Consider the following 8,482-nt stretch of genomic DNA (forward strand, 5'->3'; position numbering starts at 1 on the left):
TCTAGGTCGTGCCGCTCGGTACATCTCGTACATCATTTCTCAATATTTATAAGCATTCCACTTTCTCATGATTTATTGTTAGACAGCCCATTTATTACGTGTTTTTGGTTTATGTCGTGCAAGCTTTGTTTATAAGTTTCCCAGTACTTGCTACAAGGATCTATTTGCATTTTTATTATTTTAGTTTAACAGTAATCTAATCTAGGGCTACCTCTACCCCTCCTAACTTCCGTTCTGCCCGTTTCTTATTGACATCCATAGAGTCCTCTATTCTCATATTCTTTCTAATACCTCTTCATTTCTAACTTTCTCTATCCACGGTATCCTCATCATTCGCCTATAACACCACATTTCGAACACTTCTAACCTTTTCTGTTCCGCTGCGCATACTGTCCATGTTTCGCACCTACGAGGGTGGATTGATAAGTTTCCGGCCTGACCAAGAAAAACAAGGTTTTAAAAAATTTTTTTTTTTTATTTCTCAACATAATCTCCTCCAAGGCTGATACATTTCTCATAGCGGTGTTCCAGTCTATTAATGCCATCTCTATAGACTGATTCGTCAAGCTCCTCAAAATAACCATTTACAGCTTCGATTACTTCTTCATTGTCCGCAAATCTCTTACCGCCAAGCCATTTTTTGAGATTAGGGAACAGAAAATAGTCACTCGGGGCTAGGTCTGGAGAGTAAGGAGGGTGCGGCATCAATTCAAACTTTAGATCGTTGATTTTAGCCGTCGCAACGATTGACGTGTGCGCTGGTGCGTTATCGTGATGAAACAAGATTTTTTTCTTCGCCAGATGAGGTCGTTTAATTTTCACCTCGTGGCTCAAACGTTGCAATAAGTCTGCGTAGTATTGACCAGTGATAGTATTACCCTTTGCAAGGTAATCAATGTATATAATACCTCTTGCATCCCAAAAAACAGTAGCCATAACCTTGTTCGCCGAAAAAATTGTTTTTGCCTTCTTTGGAGTTGGTTCCCCTGGTCCAATCCACTGTTTAGACTGTTCTTTGGTTTCAGGAGTGTAGTGGTGGACCCACGTTTCGTCAACGGTTACGAATCGACGCAAAAATTCGCTTGGATTACGCTTATACAATGACAAATTTGCGGTAGAAATGTTTTTTCGAATCAATTTTTGGTCGACTGTTAGCAAACGCGGCACCCATCTTGCACAGAGCTTTTCCATATGCAAATGTTGGTGCAAAATATGTTGCACACGTTCATATGACATCTTACAGGTCTCAGCTATCTCACGCACTTTCAATCTGCGGTCTCCCAGCACTATTTGATGAATTTTTTCGATCATATCTGGAGTTGTGACCTCAACGGGGCGTCCTGAGCGAGGCCCATCAGAGGTGCTCACACGACCCTTTTTAAACTCGGAAACCCACTGCTTAACGGTTGAATATGACGGGGAGGATGTCCCCAGTGTTGAGTCCATCTCTTTTTTAATTTCCTTCGGCGTTAACCCCTTCAAATAAAAGTATTTGATGACAGCACGATTTTCCTGCTTTTCCATTTTTACGAAAACCACAGAGGCGTCTTGTTCAGCGTGCTGTCAAACCTACACTAGCAAGGAGATCGGGCTGAAACTATAGCTACAAGCTATCCAAGGATGGTACTATAGAATGTCACCTCAAGGTAGGCCTAGTGGCGTCATCTCTTGGTTAGGCCGGAAACTTATCAATCCACCCTCGTATACAGCGAAAGATACAGCCTTTTTCGAATTTCTAAATTAACCGTTGTATATTTATATCACGCAAGGTTCGAAATACTCGAATGTTGCAAGTTGAATGAATCATCGTTGTTTGCTGCTTGCAGAAGGGTCGCGGGACAGAGCCCTTTGATATTAAATTTGAAAGAACTAATCAAATCACGAATAAAATCGACTTTGTGGCGTCCGAAATTGGCTAAGCGCGTCCAACGTCTTTAAATTGCCGCCGTGACATTTACTATATATTTGCTATAGATATGAAATAGCGAGACGATGTACAACAACAGGAAGTACTTAATTTAGCTTAAATATTTTATAAGTTGAAAATATACTTTTTTGGGTCAGAAAAGACTAATCCCTTAGCAATAAATCAATCAGAGACATATTAGAGGCAGAAACGGAAGTTAGGAGGGGTAGAGGTAAACCTAGATTAGATTACTGTTCGCAAATAGTTAAGGATACGGGTTGTTCTACATTTAGGGAAATAGGAAGATTAGCTCAGGATAGAAAAGAGTGGAGGTGCGTGTCCAACCAGTCTTAGGACTGACGACCTTATGATGATGATGATGATGTGTTTTTACTCGTTAGTGTTCTGTTCCTGAAGGATTTTATGGAACCCTATTGTTGTGGCAACATTGTCCATTGGTCTGTTAAAAACTTTCAACGAAATGAAATAACGAACTAAAATCTCATACAACATAAACCGTTGATCCAAAGATGAAACTTCAGTAAACCTACGCATGTATGTGATTTTAGCACGCATTTGCCGTGTAAAATCGTGTATACACTTTTTATTCGTTTAAAAACGTGTTAATTATTAATATGCGGAAAGTGTGTAAAAAGAACACATTTAATGGGTGTATTTTGAATATACGAAATGTGTATAATGTGCACGATGCGTATGTCTGCCATTTACTATGGATTTATACACGAAAACGATAAAACTTGAAACGTTATCACTGTTACTGTATCAAATGTGTTTAATTATTATTAGGTTTTATTTGTACGTATTTTTACCAATTTCGTTTCTTGAAATGTTAGAATTATTGAAAATGTAGAATTCTGACAATTTTCAAAAAGCTATCAAAAAAATAAACAAATGTTTTACGAAGTTGTATATTTATTTTAACCACTTTTGTGTAGTTTGATTAATTACCTTGTCTTTTATCACTTATCAGTAATCTAATGTGAATGAATAGATTTAAGGTCATTGAGTAAGTACAAAATAAACAGTTATTCTTACTTTAATTCAGAGTGTATTCTACAATCTTTTTAGTCGTATTCCATATCGAATATAGTAAATTTAGATACTGAAATTTATAATCACAAATTTGTTTTGTAATTCTAAACGTTACACTTATTTTAAATGTGGCAGGCTGAGGGACTTCACTCGCGCGCTTTGGCAGCGGTTGATTAGCACAAAATCAGTATGAGGCCACCTATCTTTCTATATATATATATATACATCTTGTGAATTGTTGATCTTTTTGTAGATATTAATGCAGTTTATTGCGGGCCGCATATTATTATTGTAATAAGTTAAGAGTCACATGTGCGTTACCGTTCGTTTGTTTGTATTTGCTATTTTGGGTTTTAGTAAATGAACAATTATCTTAACTTTTATTAAATTTATAAATGGACGAACAACGAAACGCTTTTAAAACGGTAAGTACCAATAGTTTTAAAAAAGTCAGAGTTTTCGGAGAAATTGTTAAAAAATATGCGCTTTTCTAACAGATTTGTGTTTGAGAGCCGATCGCTCATTCTATAACGTTTTCATTCTATTGTATTCCATTCTGCTCTACATCAACTGTTATTGAAAAAGGAAACAATAATCAGTTGAAGGGAACGTTATTAAAGTTTAAAAGTTTTAGTCCAATGGTACGTCAGAAGAAGTAACGAAGTGATGAAAGATTCTCCAAGTGTTCAAGCGTATAAGAGAATAACAGACTTCAGTTTTATCAAATTTACCTACACGGAGAAAATGAAAAAGGAAAGTTTACTTAAATATTAAAGCAATATTTACAATTTATTCCACTAGCCCGTTGCTTCGTAAGCGAAAATAATAAAAATTACAATTTGGACCCGAATTTGTAAAAATAAAATCCCAGCAGAAATAAATTTGCTAGGTATTTTAATTGATATTACAAATTTAATTGTAATAATTAAGAAACTTGAAATAATATTTAAAAATGCATGCCAAAATTAAGATTATTACAAGTTAGCTAGTAAATTTTACCATTTCTACGACAAATTCAGTCATCTACAATCGAAAATTGTAACTATTGCGTAGTCATAAAAAATTTAGTTTTCTCGGTATGTTTTAAAATTGTGTTTTGATTATATAGTAACTACCTACAGTATCATTTTTATTTATCGTAAAAATAATGGCGTGGGGTCATAAATTCTACCGCCGTGCACAATAGCCCATAGTCGTGGTTTGGAAACTTAAGACAGACAAGATGAATGCTGTTTAACAATGAAAAACTATCTGTGAAATATTACTGCTCCAGCATTTGCCTACACGATGTAACTAATAAAGAAAAATTTCAGCCATGTTAGGCGATTCAGAATTAAATAGATGTGATGGTGGGTGTCAACTAGGATCCAGCCAGTAGATCTTGATACTTGGACCATACTTTGGATGCTGAAGATATTGAAATTGTACTTTTAAGATAATAGAGGGTTCACATAATAATTCAAATGTTGAAATTTCGGTAGGTGGAAATGTTAATTCTTTACTTCATTAATCATTTGAATTTCTCTCGTCAGTGGTAGTTAAGGCCGAAACAGACATGTCCAGATTCGATTAGTTCGATTAGAAACGAGTAGACTAAAACACTAAATCCTTTGATTTTTCTGAAAAACCACCACCTCAATTTTGGCTTCATATCAAACCACTTACTCTAGGATTTTGGAGTTTATAGTAAAGGTGGCGTATGAGAACTAAACATTTAATTAAGACTAATGCCCGAAAAAACTGATACTCCGTCAGTGTGGAAATTTGTTATTTGTTATGACGAAAGATTAAAAGTGTTTACCTGAACAGCACTCTATTTGTTCAATTAAATAACTCGTCGTTTTATCGCTGATTAGTGGCTGATTACTGTAATCACTCACAGATGGGTAAATATTTGATTATCATACTGTTATTTTTCCACCGTTAAACAGGCATTATATCATGTTTGCTAAAAAAATGTGATAGCAAACAATAACATTTGAACGAATAAAGCAGTTTAACAGTTCAGAATAACTCGATCCGTTTAATTAATTATTACATTTAATCGCTTGAAGAATATTTAAAGAGATGCCCTTGGATCCAGTGGAAGCAAAACTCAAAACCTATAATTCTAAGATAAACGCAAGTCATCGAAGTTTAATTTCAAAGTTTTTACATTCACAGGAATAAAAGAACAAATTAGGAAAACCGAAAATAAGTCCCTTTTCTGAAAAAGGTTGGGACATTTTGCTATCATGCAATTCAATTTTTTAGGTGACTTCGAGATCTCCTATATGCAGATGGGATTGCACGTTCTTTACGAGACACTGCTTTTACTGTTAAAATAGGTACATAAAAAATAAGTCAAGGAAGATTATAATTTAAAATGGTCCAAAAGTTGAAAAATTAAAGTATTCCTTGTAAATTCTTTTACGGCAACATTCCTATCTCGCAAGTAAATACGTAATGAATTCGTAACAAAAAGCATCTTTGATTTCGTGTTTCAATTTTTTCGAAATGCTACTTTTGGATGTAGAGTAGGGATAAAAAATTATTCAGCAATCAAAGGTGAATATTAGGTTCCAAGAAAAATTTAAGGCGGATAAAGTGGAAACGAGCGACATATAATTTAATGTATGCAGGATTCTAACAACTTTCCGAGTTTTCAGAGAAAATCTTTCACTGTTAATTTATCTTATAAATGTAATTCTCCTTAAATGTGAATAGTTTAGAATCCTTAGTTCAGTCTCCCAAGCATTGGAAGTGATAGAGAGATTACCCATCAACTCGAAACAATAATGAGGATGAAAACCAATGGCAGTTATTAAGCAAGGGGCAAGATAACGATGTCCTTCGGTAAGGAAGGTAAAGTGGGCGCCCCATTTTATGGAGAATTTACACGATTTATCATATTTGCAGACGATATAGCAGCACTATTCCATAACATAAATGATTTATCGGAACTTCTGGAAATAGTGAATAATACATTTAAGGACTTCGGATTAAAGATGAGCATCAACTGAACCACAATTTTGACGGGAATAGAACAAACAAAATAGCTCAAACCCCAACGCCAAAACACGACACTGTAGTTGTCCGAAGCACTTTTCGGTGAAAGTTCACTTCAGTCCCTGAAGAAGGTAACTTTGTTACAGAAAAGTGCTTTGGACAATTACAGTGTCGTGTTTTGGCGTTGGTGTTTGAGCTATTTTGTTTGCACTACAACAACCGCCAAAATTTTTCCAATCTGCATATTTCGATGGGAATGTCTGCACAAATATTTATTACCTCAACAATATTGTTTTTGCAGATATGACCTCTCAAGAGTACAAAATTAGTATTAAGAATTGATTTGGGAAAGTACAGGGCGTTTCTGAAATAAGTAGAAAGATTTGGAGAATGTTTACTAGAAGCAAGAGAGAATCGCATGGTCAGTAAAGAAGTGTGATTAAGGAACAAAAAAAAAATGGAAGGAAACTAGACAACGTTGCAATCTGAAGCCTGCCCTGTGCATGAATTGGTAACGTTTAGAGAGAACTGAGCAACTACGTCGATGAAAAGTGTAAACAGTGACGGTTAGTAATAATAAAGTATATATTTATCAACAGCTTACTACCACCGTACTACACATGATAATCTTTAAGCGCCCATTAGCAATAAAAATTCCTTAAATAACTACTTATGCAGTACTATTTAAAGTACGCACTGACATGGCATTAAGGACCCAAAGAAACATACGTACGTATGCTGCAAAAATTACTACACTACTAAGTTGCGCAAAAACGTCCACGTTGGCGTACTGCATTTCCACTAATCATATACGATCATGCAAATTTTTAACATTCTGAAATGGCATTGAAACTAAAATGAATTCAGATTAGGACTACGCTCCGGTCATGGTCAAAGGACCCATGCATACATCCAATCCATCGTCTAGGAAAATGTTTATCTAGAAATTATCGCATTGAGATATTGACCTACTTCTAATGATTTCGAGTGTCTAACTACATATGTAATACAAGCTTACAACGTTAAAAGAATAAAAAGCTACTCTAGACTGGCTGTAAACAACATAACACTTAATCTAATCTGATAAATAACAAATAATATATGAATACAAGAATACAAAAGAAATACAACACGGATGCTGTTAAGTAACAGCTGATTGAATGCAGCGTTGCAGTGTCGTATTTCCTTCCGGACTGACCCTTAGTTGTACTTTTAAATATGTTTTTCTCGAAAACGGTGTACTTTCTGGCTACCTACAAAATTTACTTGATTTTGTTTTTTTATACTGGGCTATCAGCTCCTGTAAGCTTGCTGCTTATATCAGAAACACCCTGTATAATGTAAGGACGAATCGAAGATTAGTTGAAGCTAAAGAATGACTGATGTTTTTATTTAATCATCCTTTTTGAAACCGACAAGGTTGTGTTAAGAAAATGGATTCATAGCATGCAATGTTTTATAAGAAGTATAAAATTCTGTAGTGCATTTCTATGACTGAAATATTGAAACAAAAAATCAATTCCAAGAAGTACTTACTATTCATTTTAAGCTTTCTTTATTTTATTTCTTGTAAAGCATTGTTACTTATCACGGTTGATGAAAAATTATGGAAGTTTAAGGAGTTTCTGTCTTTTTGGATTGAAAGAAACCCAGCCATTAAGAGAGGATACGTATAAAACTTTTGAAAGAAGTTTTAATAAGGGAAAGAAGAACGTAATAAAGGACACCAATCAATCAAAATTTAGACAAAAAAAAGATCGATTATGAATGGATCTTATATTATCTCATTATTATTTGTAGACTACTGAAATTATCTGTATCCTGTCCCAAATTTAAGCCACATCTGTTACTTAAAGTTTCTTTTTTGTATCTTATTTTCTTCGTAATTAGTGAACATGCTTCTATATTTACGTTATTTACTCTTGCTTTACCATTAAAAGAAACTGAAATGAATTTTTCCATGTATCAAGGAGCATAAGAGGGTAAAAAATTATTTATGAGAACATTGTCAAAGAACAGATCTATATCCTGTTACAATATTGCAAGTAACGGTAATGTATCATATAAACAAACTGACAGAGTTAGCAAAGATTACTATACAAAAAGGTGCAAAATTAAATATAAACTATATCAATATTTCAATATTCCTATCAAATTCGAGCTTTCCATAAAAAATTATAAATTTAGATAACAAGTTTTGACATGCCAATATTGTTTCTAAGATATTTAAATTTGTCTTTGGGCACAGTTTTTGTAAAAAAATCAGCATACAGATTATTGGTGTGTACATAAATATTTCTGACTAATAATACTTCCATAGTATTGTAATGTTAGTGGGTTTAACAAAATTTACTTCTAAGACTGATAACGACAAAAACTTTTTATTTACACTAATTATTAAAGAACTTTAAAACACTATTAAATTATCGCTAAACTTACGTTGTGAATTATTCTATTTATTTATACTACTGTTGATATATCACTATTCACTGCGCTATTTATTTCACTGCTATCACTGTCAATTTATTTCTGGAT

General features: G+C 34.0%; 2 long non-coding RNA genes across 3 annotated transcripts; both read left to right on the forward strand.

Moving 5' to 3' along the window:
• Positions 1–2,987: 2,987 nt before the first annotated feature.
• Positions 2,988–3,764, forward strand: LOC108741918. The gene is made up of 3 exons (XR_001938584.1): positions 2,988–3,146; positions 3,213–3,384; positions 3,457–3,764. It is a non-coding gene; the product is annotated as an uncharacterized LOC108741918 (long non-coding RNA).
• Positions 3,765–3,804: 40 nt separating this feature from the next.
• Positions 3,805–8,273, forward strand: LOC108741917. 2 transcript variants are annotated; one of them, XR_001938583.1, is made up of 3 exons: positions 3,805–3,848; positions 4,273–5,794; positions 5,858–8,273. It is a non-coding gene; the product is annotated as an uncharacterized LOC108741917 (long non-coding RNA). The 2 variants fall into 2 exon arrangements; XR_001938582.2 differs by lacking the exon at positions 3,805–3,848 and having other exon boundaries at positions 3,984–4,436; positions 4,492–5,794.
• Positions 8,274–8,482: the final 209 nt, after the last annotated feature.

The sequence above is a fragment of the Agrilus planipennis genome, unplaced genomic scaffold (assembly GCF_000699045.2).
Source record: "Agrilus planipennis isolate EAB-ADULT unplaced genomic scaffold, Apla_2.0 scaffold23, whole genome shotgun sequence".
Classification (NCBI taxonomy): Eukaryota; Metazoa; Arthropoda; class Insecta; order Coleoptera; family Buprestidae; genus Agrilus; species Agrilus planipennis.